The sequence below is a fragment of the Mobula hypostoma genome, unplaced genomic scaffold (assembly GCF_963921235.1).
Source record: "Mobula hypostoma unplaced genomic scaffold, sMobHyp1.1 scaffold_56, whole genome shotgun sequence".
In the NCBI taxonomy this organism is placed as follows: domain Eukaryota; kingdom Metazoa; phylum Chordata; class Chondrichthyes; order Myliobatiformes; family Myliobatidae; genus Mobula; species Mobula hypostoma.
In genome coordinates this window covers 80,063-91,629 of record NW_026948269.1, presented here as the reverse complement: position 1 = coordinate 91,629, position 11,567 = coordinate 80,063, and the positions used below count along the sequence as shown (strand labels likewise).

General features: G+C 44.4%; 1 pseudogene; it reads left to right on the top strand.

Moving 5' to 3' along the window:
- The window catches only part of LOC134342287 (zinc finger protein 850-like), an 86,599-nt pseudogene extending 80,007 nt beyond the window's left edge, over positions 1 to 6,592 (top strand).
- Positions 6,593 to 11,567: the final 4,975 nt, after the last annotated feature.

The following is an 11,567-nucleotide window of genomic DNA, read 5'->3' as shown; positions in this document are numbered from 1 at the left end:
GTACTCTGCTTAGTTGCTGCCTGAACTGCAGAGTTCTTCCAGCATTTTATATGTATGTGTCTACACTTCCAGCAACAGCAGAATCTCCTGTGTTTTATATCTGCATTTGTAAGAACGTTCTACTTTGGCATTAAACACGCGGAACGTTTGCTGATATTAAGTGTATTGTTTTATTGGAGCTGCTTTCTGCGTTAAAAGTGGTGAAAAGTTTTCTACACACAAAATCTGAAGTATGTAATTGAAGCGGTGCTTGCGGAAACTTTCAGTAGCACCGTGATAAACCTGAAAGCTCTGCGTTACAACTCTCACCGTCGCTGAAGCACCGATCGAATGCGCAGGCGTCAGGGTTGCGGATGGTCCCGAATATCACGCATGCGCAGTACACATGAGGCCTCGGATATCGCTGCCGGTGAGTGTTTCTCCGTGAGACCGTTTTCACTACCGACTGAGGGGCAATTGCTGTGACATCCGGAAACTGTGACCCGTAATCCCGGGACAGTCCTGCTCTCGTCCCTCTCTCTCAGCCCCACGATCCCTGCACGGACCCCGGGGAGCTTCCGGCTGATGAGGGAATGGGAACCGATGGATCTCTCAGACAGAGCTGAGCTCCAGCTATCTAAATGCAAGGATTAGGAACTCGGAGACAGGGAACAAAATCTTTTACATCACCAGTTGAGAAAATCACCTTTGTTCTACCTCCAGTCACAGACAAGAGAAAATCTGCGGATGCTGGAAATGCAAGCAACACACACAAAATGCCGGAATTCAGCATTTGTACACTTTTCCATAGATGCTGCCTGGCCTGCTGAGTTCCTCCAGCATTTTGTGTGTGTTGCTTGTTCTATCTCCTCTTGTTCTGGACCTTTCTACCCCTGAGAACATGTTTTGACCCATTCACTCTGGGTACATAATGATATCAAACACCTTTGCCCTGGTCAAGAAATAGCTTTTACATCACAAATGTGCCAGACTCCAGTGAGACAGACTACTGTGTTTCCCTTTATATTCATCGGCATTGCCATCAATGAGTTCACCACCGTCAGTCACCTGGGGGAGGGTTCAGGGGAAATATTTATGTACAATACAGAAACTGGTGTTACCTGTGTGTATTGTGGTGATGCAAAAGTTGCTGGAGAATTTGCAGCTGGGAAGAGGTGGAGTGATATTTGGAAATTTGACTTTTTTAAGTGTAATTTAGCAAGCAAACCACATATGGACAATGTGCAAAAGCTCTGGTAAGAAAATACTTCATTACCCGTTACAGGCCTGCTACATATGTTGTGTGAGAGTGCAGATGAACTCGATCAAACCAAGAGGAGATTAAAGTTTCTATCGACAGTGATTTGCTAGCTGTTAAAATGAATACCTCTCTATATAAAATTCAGTGTGCACATGTTGTCACTGGGTGGAAAAATGCACAGTACAAGATTTTTGTGCACGCTGGTTGTTACAAATTAGAGGGGACATTGGTGGGAAGGTGGGGAGAACTCCAGTGTACCTGATGCCCTCTCCTACAAGATGTGCATCCAGCTGCAGCTTGTAACCCTGCACTTTGAGGAGTTGGAACTTGAAATGGATGAATTCCGGATCATCCAGGAGTTGGAGGGGGTGATAGATATGACATGAAGAGAGGTGAGTTACACCCAAGGTGCAGGACACAGGAAACTGGATGAGAGTCAGGAAGAGGAATGAGGTGAAATAACCATCACAGAGTTCTCTTGTGTTCATCCCGCAGAACAATGGTGGACCACTTTAGAAACTGTTGGGGGGTTACCTGGCAGAGAAAAGTCAAAGGGGTGATAGGGGATTCGTTAATTAGGGGAACAGAACAAGAGAGGACTAATATCCTAGTGGTAAGGCTTGCTAGAGCTAGTGTGGGGGAGTGATGTGGTTAAAATAAGTTGCAGGAGAATGGGAGCTAGAATGACAGATCAGACAGTGGAGAGGGTGAATTGAAATGAATTGATTTTATTACATACATCCTTCAAATACATGAGCAGCAGAAATCTTTATGTTATGTCTCCGTATAAATGTGCAATTTGTAATTTATAGTAATTTATAATAAATAGTTTGTACATAGGACAGTCTATATAACAGAGAAATCAATTAATCAGTCTGCAGCCTGGTAGAAGATGATGTCCTGGAGCCTCTTGGTCCTTTTGCTGTGGTACCATTTCCTGGATGGTAGCAGCAGGAACAGTTTGTCATTGTGGTGAATTGGGTACCCAGTATCATTTGGGCCCTTTTTACACCCCTGTCTCTGTAGATGTCCTGAATCGTGGGAAGTTCACATCTACAGATGATCTGGGCTGTCCGCACCACTCTCTGCGGGTTCCTGCGATTAAGGGAAGTACAGTTCCCATACCAGGCAGTGATGCAGCCAGTCAGGATGCTCTCAATTGTGTCCCTGTAGAAAGTTCTTAGGATTTGGGGCCCATCCAAAACTTCTTCAACTGTCTGAGTTGAAAGAGGTGCTGTTTTTTTTTTCACAACACAGCCGGTATGTACAGACCATGTGAGATCCTTGGTGATGTTTATGCCAAGGAACTTAAAGCTGTTCACCCTCTCAGCCCCAGATCCATTGATGTCAATAGGGGTTAGCCTGTCTCCATTCCTCCTGTCATCCACAATCAGCTCATTTGTTTTTGTGACAATGAGGGAGAGGTTGTTTTCTTGACACCAGTCAGATGTTGTTCAGACCCCAGATAGAATAAGTAATCAACTGGTTGAGCATGGTGTGATGAATGTGCTGAGCTGAGTATATCACAATGCAAGAAGCATCATAGAAAAGCCAGATGAGCTCAGGACAGGGAATTATGATATTGTAGCCATTATTAGAACTCGGTTGCACCCAACAGTCTGAGGGATTTAGAGGAACAAATTTGTAGAGAGATCACAAAACATGCCAAGAACAAAAGTTGATTCAGTAAGTGATCTTAACTTTCCATATATTGACTGGGACTCCCATATTGTAAAAGGACTAGATGGGATAGTTTGTCAAATGTGCCCTTAATCAGTACGTAGAATTCCTGATGTAGAAGTTGGAGAAAGGTCAATCTTGATGGTATCAGAAAGGATCTGACAAGTGTGGTTTGGGGCAGGCTGTTTTCTGGCAAAGAAGTACTTGGTAAGTGGGAGGCCTTCAGAAGTGGAATTTTGAGTGAGTAGAGTTTGTATGAGCCTGTCAAAATAAAAGGTGAAAGGTAACTGGTGCAGGGAACCTTGGTTTTCATGAGATATTCAGGCCTGGGATATTTTGTTCCTCTAAAATGCCTCAGACTGTTGGGTGCTTCCAAGACTCATTAATGACTACAATATCATAATTCCACGCCCTGAGCTCATCTGACTTGTTTTTAGTCGTCTTCTGTTAGTTTCTAAAAGCTTCCCTGTTAGTGTTTGCTCTTTTGTTTGCCCTCTCTTTGTCTTTTATATTGGCTTTAGCTTCTCATTTCAGCCACGGTTGTGTCCTCCTGCCTTTCCAATGCTTCCGCTTCTTTGGGATGTATCGATCACTCAGCTTCCAAATTGCTCCCAGAAACTCCAGCCATTGCTGCTCCGTTGTCACTCCTACCTTTTCCCTTCCAAACAAGTTTGTCCAGCTTCTCTGTCATGGAAACATGGAGAAGTTCAGTATGGAAACAGGCTATTTGGCTGATCTCGTCAATGCTGAAAAAACATTTAAGCTGTCTAATGCACCAATCTGCACCAGGACCATCGCCCTCCATACCCCACCATCCAGGCTCCCATCCAAACTTCTTTTAATGGTGAAATCGAGCTTATATTCACCACTTGTGCTGGCATCTCATTCCACACTCTCATGACCATTTCAGTAAAGAGCTTTTCCACATGTTCCCATTAAATTTTCACCTTCCCCACTGACCCATGACCTCTGGTTGTCATCCCACCCAACCTCTGTGGAAAAAGCTGCTTGCATTTACCCTATCTATACCCTCATACTGTTATGTACGTCTAACAAATCCCAAAGTAATATGTAATTTCCTTTTTTAGGTGTATAAGATGATGAGGGGTATTGATCATGTGAGTAGTCAGAGGTTTTTTCCCCCAGGGCTGAAATGGCTAACACAATGGGGGGCATAGTTTTAAGGTGCTTGGAAATAGATACCGAGTGGATGTCAGGGGTAAGTTTTTTTTTACACAGAGAGTAGTGGGTGTGTGGAATGCACTGCCAGCTATTTGCATGAGAGTGTTTCAGTTAATGTGGGGCCAGACACCCTTGCAGCTAAGCAGGAACAGGGAATAATACCAATGGAGAGAGTCAAACTGAGACAGGTAACAGACTGGAGACAGTAGAAATGCCCCATTCTTATAGAGACAGGAAGAGCATCAGAGAGTTTGATGGTCATTCCAGATACCAGCACTGTGCCCGGTTAGAAGATGATTTCTCTCTCCAACTTGGGTTGAACTTCACTGTAACAGTGTGATGCCAGATCACACCTTGACAACTCAAGTGATCTCACCTGAAATTCTGTCCTTCACCCATTGATGGATTTTGTAAATCTTTTTACAGGTTAAAAACGACAAGGAATTTGTCTAAGGGAATCTTGAGAACAACATGCTAGTTTTGCTGTCTCTGTCCAGATATTTAAGAAGTGGAGCAAGGGATTCACTCGATCATCCTTCCTGCTCAGACTGTGGGAATGGATTCACTCGGTCATCTCAAGTGAAGGTACATCAGCAAGTTCACACTGGACAAGGCCATGCACCTGTTCTGTGTGTGAGAAAGGATTCAGTTGGACATCCCACCTGTGGTCACACCAGTCAGTTCACACTGGGCAGAGGCTGGTCATCTGCTGAATTTTTGGGGAAGGATTCACTCGGTCATCTGACCTAATGGCTCAACAGCGAGTTCACACCGGGGAGCGGCCGTTCACCTGCTCGGACTGTGGGAAGGGATTCACTTACTCATCTAAACTGAAGGTACATCAGCGATTTCACACTGGAGAGCGGCCGTTCATCTGCTCAGTGTGTGGGAAGGGATTCACTTGCTCATCTAACCTGAAGGAACATCAGCGAGTTCACACTGGAGAGAGGCCATTCACCTGCTCAGACTGTGGGAAGGGATTCATTCAATCATCTGACCTACTGGCACACCAGCGAGTTCACACTGGGGAGAGGCCATTCACCTGCTCAGACTGCGGGAAGAGATTCACTCAGTCATCCACCCTACAGAGACACCAGCGTGTTCACACTGGGGAGAAGCCGTTCACCTGCTCAGAATGTGGGAAGGGATTTACTCAGTTATCCACCCTACAGAGACACCAGCGTTTTCACACTGGGGAGAAGCCGTTCACCTGCTCAGTCTGTGGGAAGGGATTCACTCAGTCATCCAACCTACTGAGTCATCAGCGAGCTCACACTGGGGAGAAGCCATTCACCTGCTCAGAATGTGGGAAAGGATTCACACAGTTATCCCACCTACAGAGTCACCAGCGAGTTCACACTGGGGAGAAGCCATTCACCTGCTCAGTCTGTGGGAAGAGATTCACTCAGTCATCCCACCTACAGAGTCATCAGCGAGTTCACACTGGGGAGAAGCCATTCACCTGCTCAGAATGAGGGAAAGGATTCACTTAGTCATCCAAACTACTGGCACACCAGTCAGTTCACAGTGGGGAATGGCCATTCACCTGCTCAGACTGTGGGAAGAGATTCACTCAGTCATTCAATCTACTGAGTCATCAGCGAGTTCACACTGGGGAGAAGCCATTCACCTGCTCAGAATGTGGGAAGGGATTCACTCACTGATCCCAACTACTGGCGCACCAGTCAGTCCACACAGGAGAGACCGTTCACCTGCTGTGAATGTGGGAAATGATTCATATGGTCATCTCATGTACAGAGACACCAGCGAGTTCACACTGGGTCGAGGCCATTCACTAGTTCAGACATTGGCAAGAGCTTCTCTCAGCCTTCTCAATCAAATGTGCATCATTGAGTTCTCACTGGGTAGAGGCCGTTCACCTGCTGTGAATGTGGGGAGGGATTCACTCAGTAATCTAACCTTGTGACACACTACTGGGTTCACACTGGGGAGAAAGTTTCAATTAACTGCATGCCAGATATTTGTCCATCACCGTTGCTGATGCAATTTCGAGAGTGACTGTCGGTGCTGAACTCTGCAATTATTGCTGGTGCTCACCACACCCAGTTCTGCACCCTGGTCACTGGGCATGGGAGGAGTTTCAACTGCCGCATATTCACCTTTAATGGGACTGGAGTTTAATATTCTGGATCTGGGACAAATAAATCAGTTCTATTTTATACTCTGTCTCCGGTACTTAGTGAATTTATAGCAAAACTAGTGTACAGCAGAGAGTCATCTCAGGCTGGCTGGACCCTGCCAGTGATTCTGTTCCATGACAGTCCTTTTCAATCCTCCCCTGTTGTTCACCTCTTGCTCTCCCTGTGGTGATGCGTTCCAAACAGTCACCAACCTGTGGGTTCCCCTTGAATGTTCTGAAGACTAAAGAAGTCAAGTTGACTGCAAGTCTCTCTGACGTGTTCTTCTTCCCTCAAATCTTTGGGCTGAGGATGAATAAAATTGGTAATTAACCTCCTTATTCATGGCTCATTTCCGTATTATGGGTGATTTTCCCTGCTTCTAAAGGGTTAACATAGAAACATTAAAAACCTGCAGCACAATACAGGCCCTTCAGCCCACAAAGTTGTGCCGAACATGTTCCTCCCTAAGAAATTACTAAGGTTACCCATAGCCCTCTATTTTTCTAAGCTCCATGTAACTATCTAAAAGTCTCTTAGAAGACCCTATCGTATCCGCCTCCACCACCGTCGCTGGCAGCCCATTCCACTCACACACCACTCTCTGAGTAAAAACTTACCCCTGACATCTCCTCTGTACCTACTCCCCAGCATCTTAAACCTGTGTCCTCTTGTGGCAACCATGTCAGCCCTGGGAAAAAGCCTCTGACTATCTGCATGATCAATGCCTCTCATCATCTTCTACACCTCTATCTGTTTACCTCTCATCCTCCGTCTCTGCTAGGAGAAAAGGCCGAGTTCAATCAACCTGTTTTCATAAGGCATACTCCCCCAATCCATGCAACATCCTTGTAAATCTCATCTGCACCCTTTCTATGGTTTCCATATCCTTCCTGCAGTGAGGCGACTGGAACTGAGCACAGTACTCCAAGTGGGTTCTGACCTGGGTCCTATATATCTGCAACATTACCTCCCAGCTCCTAAATTCAATCCCACGATTGATGAAGGCCATTACACCATAACAGAGTCAACCTGCGTAGCAGCTTTGAGCATTCTATGGACTTGGACCCCAATATCCTTCTGAACCTCCACACTGTCAAGAGTCTTACCATTAATGCTACATTCTGCCATCATATTTGACCAACCAAAATGAACCACTTCACACTTATCTGGGTTGAACTCCATCTGCCACTTCTCAGCCCATCAATGTCTCGCTGTAACCTCTGACAGCCCTACACACTATCCTTAACACCTCCAACCTTTGTGTCATCAGCAAACCTACTAACCCATCCCTTCAATTCCTCATCCAGGTTACTTCTAAATATCACGAAGAGTAAGGGTCCGAACAGATAACTGAGGCACTCCACTGGTCACCGACTCCTAGTTGCACCCAACTGGGGATCAGCATTTCTGGATTTGGTGTTGTGCAATGACCGGAATGAGATCACTTAAGGTAAAAGAACCCTGAGGGGAAAGCGATCATAATATAATTGAATTCATCCTGAAATTTGAGAGGGAGAAGCTAAGTACAACCGCGGAATAAGGACAATTACAGAGGCATGAGAGAAGAATTGGCCAAATTTGATCGGAAAAAAAAATACACTGGCAGGGATGACAACAAACCATTAATGGCTGTAATTTTTGGAAGCAATTCGGAAGACACAGGATATATACATTCCAAAAAGGAAGAACTATTCTAAAGACAACATCATACAACCTTGGTGAATGAGAAGGCAAAGCCAACATAAAAGCCAAAAGGAGGGCAGATAACAGAGCAAAAATTGGTGGGAAGTTGGATGATTGGGAAGCTTTTCTATACCAACAGGAGGCAACTTAAAAAGTAATTACGAAAGAAAAGATGGAATATGAAGCAAGCTAGTTACATTAAGGCTGATACCAAATGTTTCTTCAGATACATAAAGTGTAAAACAGAGGCAAGAGTGGGTATCGGACCAGGGGAAAAGAGGCGTGGGGAGTATGGGGTGTGTAGTAATGGGGGACAAGGAGCTGGTGTGTGAACTGAATAAGTACTTTGTATCAGTCTTCATTGTGGAAGCAACCAGAGGGATAGTGGAAGTCCAGATGTTTGTGGTTAGACGTGTGTGAAGTTGCCGTTACTCGAGAGAAGGCTCCTGGGAAACAGAACAGTCTGAAGGTAAATAGATCGCCTGGACCAGATGGTATACATCCCAGAGTTCTGGAAGAGGTGCCTGAAGAGATTATGGAGATATTAGTAAAGATGATTTAAGAATCAGTGAAGTCTGGTATGGTTCTGGAAGACTGCAAACTTGGAAATGTCACTGCACTATTCAAGAAGGGAGAGAGAAGAATGGAAATTTTAGGATAGTTAGTCTGACCTCACTGTTTGGGTAGACATCAGAGACGGTTGTTGGGAATGTGTTTGCTGGGCACTTCGAGGCACATGATAAAATCGGCCTTCAGCATGTTTGCCTCAAGGGAAAATCTTGCCTGAAAAGTGTGTTGAAATTCTTTGGATTTATTGAAGTGGTAATAACCAAGATAGACAAATGAGAATCTGTTCATGATGTGCACCTAATCTTCCAGAAGGTCTTTGACAAGGTGCCACACATGAGGCTGGTTAACAAGTTATGAACCCACGATATTACAGGAAAGATTATTGCATGGATAAAACAGTGGCTGTTTGGCAGGATGCAAAGGATAGTAATAAAGGGGACGTTTTCTGGTTGGCTGCCGGTGACTAGTGATGTCTACAGGACTTGGATGGCAGAATTGGTAGCTTTATTGCAAAGTTTGCTAATGATATCAAGATAGCTGGAGGGCCAGGTAGTTTTGAAGAAGCAGAGAGGCTATAAAAGGACTTCGACGATTAGAGGAATAGGTGTAAATGAACAGATGGAATACCGTGTCGGGGAGTGTATAGTCATGCACATTGGGAAAAATAAATACTGGGGTACGCTATTTTCCAAATATTCTAAACTTGGGAGCACTTGTGCAGGATTGCCTAAAGGATAATTTGTAGGTTGAGTCAGCAGTGAGGAAGACAAATGCGATTTTAGCATTCATTTCAAGAGGACGAGAATATAAAACAGGAATTTAATGCTGAGGCTTTGTAGAGCATTGGTGAGACCTCACCTAGAATATTGTCAGCAGTTTTTGGCCCCTTAGAGAGGATAGGCTGACACTGGAATGAGTTTACGAAAATCACTCCAGGATTGAATGTATTGCCATATGAAGAGTGTTTGATGACTCTGGGCCTGTGTCACTGGAATTCAAAAAATGAAGGGTGATATAATTGAAACCTATCGAATGTTGAAATCCTCAATAGACAGATGTGTCCCACGGTGGGTGAGTCTAGGAACAGAGGAAACAGTTTCAGAACAGAGGGGCGTCCTTTTGGAACGAAGATGAGATTAGACAGAGGGTGGTGAATCTGTGAAATTCGTTGCCACGGGCATTTCTGGAGACCAAGACTTTACGTCCAGTGATCGTCCATCACCCTATAATAACTGCTTGAAGATGAACAGAAATATAAATTCAGACTGCTTGTCTCACGTAGGGATTTGAAGAAACAACAAATTAACCTTTATTGAATATAATGTGTTCAATTGCTTAATGGAGCTGATGCTTCAACTAAGTTAAACATATTTTGTTTATGATTTTCATTTGTACTCAGTGTTTGAGGATTCTCACTTAAGCGTCCCACAATAATTCGCCAGCATTGATGGATTCCAGTTGCCCTGTCAACTTTTCTCCATGACCGTGATGTCCTGGTGAATCCTTTCACCATGTTCATCACTAACAGCACCAAGACTTGCAGGGAAAAAGTCTAAATGGGAATGCAGAAAATGAATCTTTAGTGACATGTTGCATTTCATGGTTTTATATGCTTGAAGCATGCTTTCAAACAGCTGCATGTAGCTTGGTGCTCTGTAGATGCCGAAAAAAATTTCAGCAACGTCCATGTGATTTTCTCCAGACCCAGCCGAAGTTCTTCAAATTGCCTGTCATTGATGACCTGTTTGATTTGTGGACCAACAAAAAGGCTTTCCTTAATCTTGGCATCAGTTATTCTGGGAAGCATCTGTCTCAAATTTCAAAATCCTTCATAGAAGTTTTTGTGCCTGGTGACAGCAAAATCCATCCTTACAGTCCTGAGCCCAATAATTATTACTGAAACCTGTCCTGCCGTGCAGCAGCCACGCCGCCTAAGTATGCCCAAGCATGCCTGGAGAAGATAAGAAACTTTCCAGCTTACGTTGTAGGCAACATTTTAATTGAGTTGAATTATGAATTGAAATAATAGACATATGCTTATTAAAAAATGGTGTGTGATAGGGAAATTTCATGGTGATTTTCTTGATCAGTAGCCCAGAATTCAAAAGATACACCTAAAGGTATTCAGGAAGCAAAATCTTTGTTATCCAGTGTAATGGATCGGTCGTAATATAATTGTCAGACTGACTCTAAAACGGGATCAGGCGTGTGTTTATAGTAATCTGTGGTGTCTTAAAGCAAGATTTTGGTGAATGATGCTTGCCACTTGATGGCGCCTGTGTAAGTAACTAGATTGAAATTAATTGTTGTTGGAGACTCTAATGTTTCTCGTTTCAATTGGCAGATTCTGCTTTGGAGCCCGAGAGAGGCACAACACACTTCGTCTTGAACTTGTTAGTCTTTTAATGTGCATTTTTGTTATTTTTGTGTCAACTGCCTGGTCCTGTATTGACACAAGAAACCACTCAGTTAATGGGAAAAGGTCTCCAGCTTTGAGCCTGATGTTGGACGCTTTCCTCGTTTACTCACATCGTGGGGATCTCATCCATGGACAATTACACTCATCTATTGGCTAACTATTTTTTTCAATAGCAGTGTTTCCCAGCTTATTTCACCCGGAGTGCCGTGGGTCAAGGCGAACTGTCGAGCACCCTCGTTGCTAATTTATGCATCCCCAACAACGTTTGTTACGTTGGTATGGTTGGACGAGATTGCCGAGTGTCAGACGCGTTGTGATGACGAATGCTCACGGCCTGCAGTGCTAGGATTCTTCCTGTGACCCAGCGCCACATCCTTTTTTGGAAGTGCCTGTTCTACTAACGGTCGGTCAGGTCTGGTGCCTCAAGATAGAGCAGATTACCGCCCCACCAAGAATCTTGAACGCCCCCCTGGCAAGTGTTATTTGCTCCTAAAGCCATCTTAGGACATGTAACTGCCCCCAGAGGGAATCACTGCTCTACAGTGATGATTTCTTCATCTCTCTGGGTTGGCCTTTCATTTCAGTTCAGTATAGCACATGCTCGCACCGTGTTGGATCCTGCTTTCGTTGATGAAAATACATCCTTTGAAGA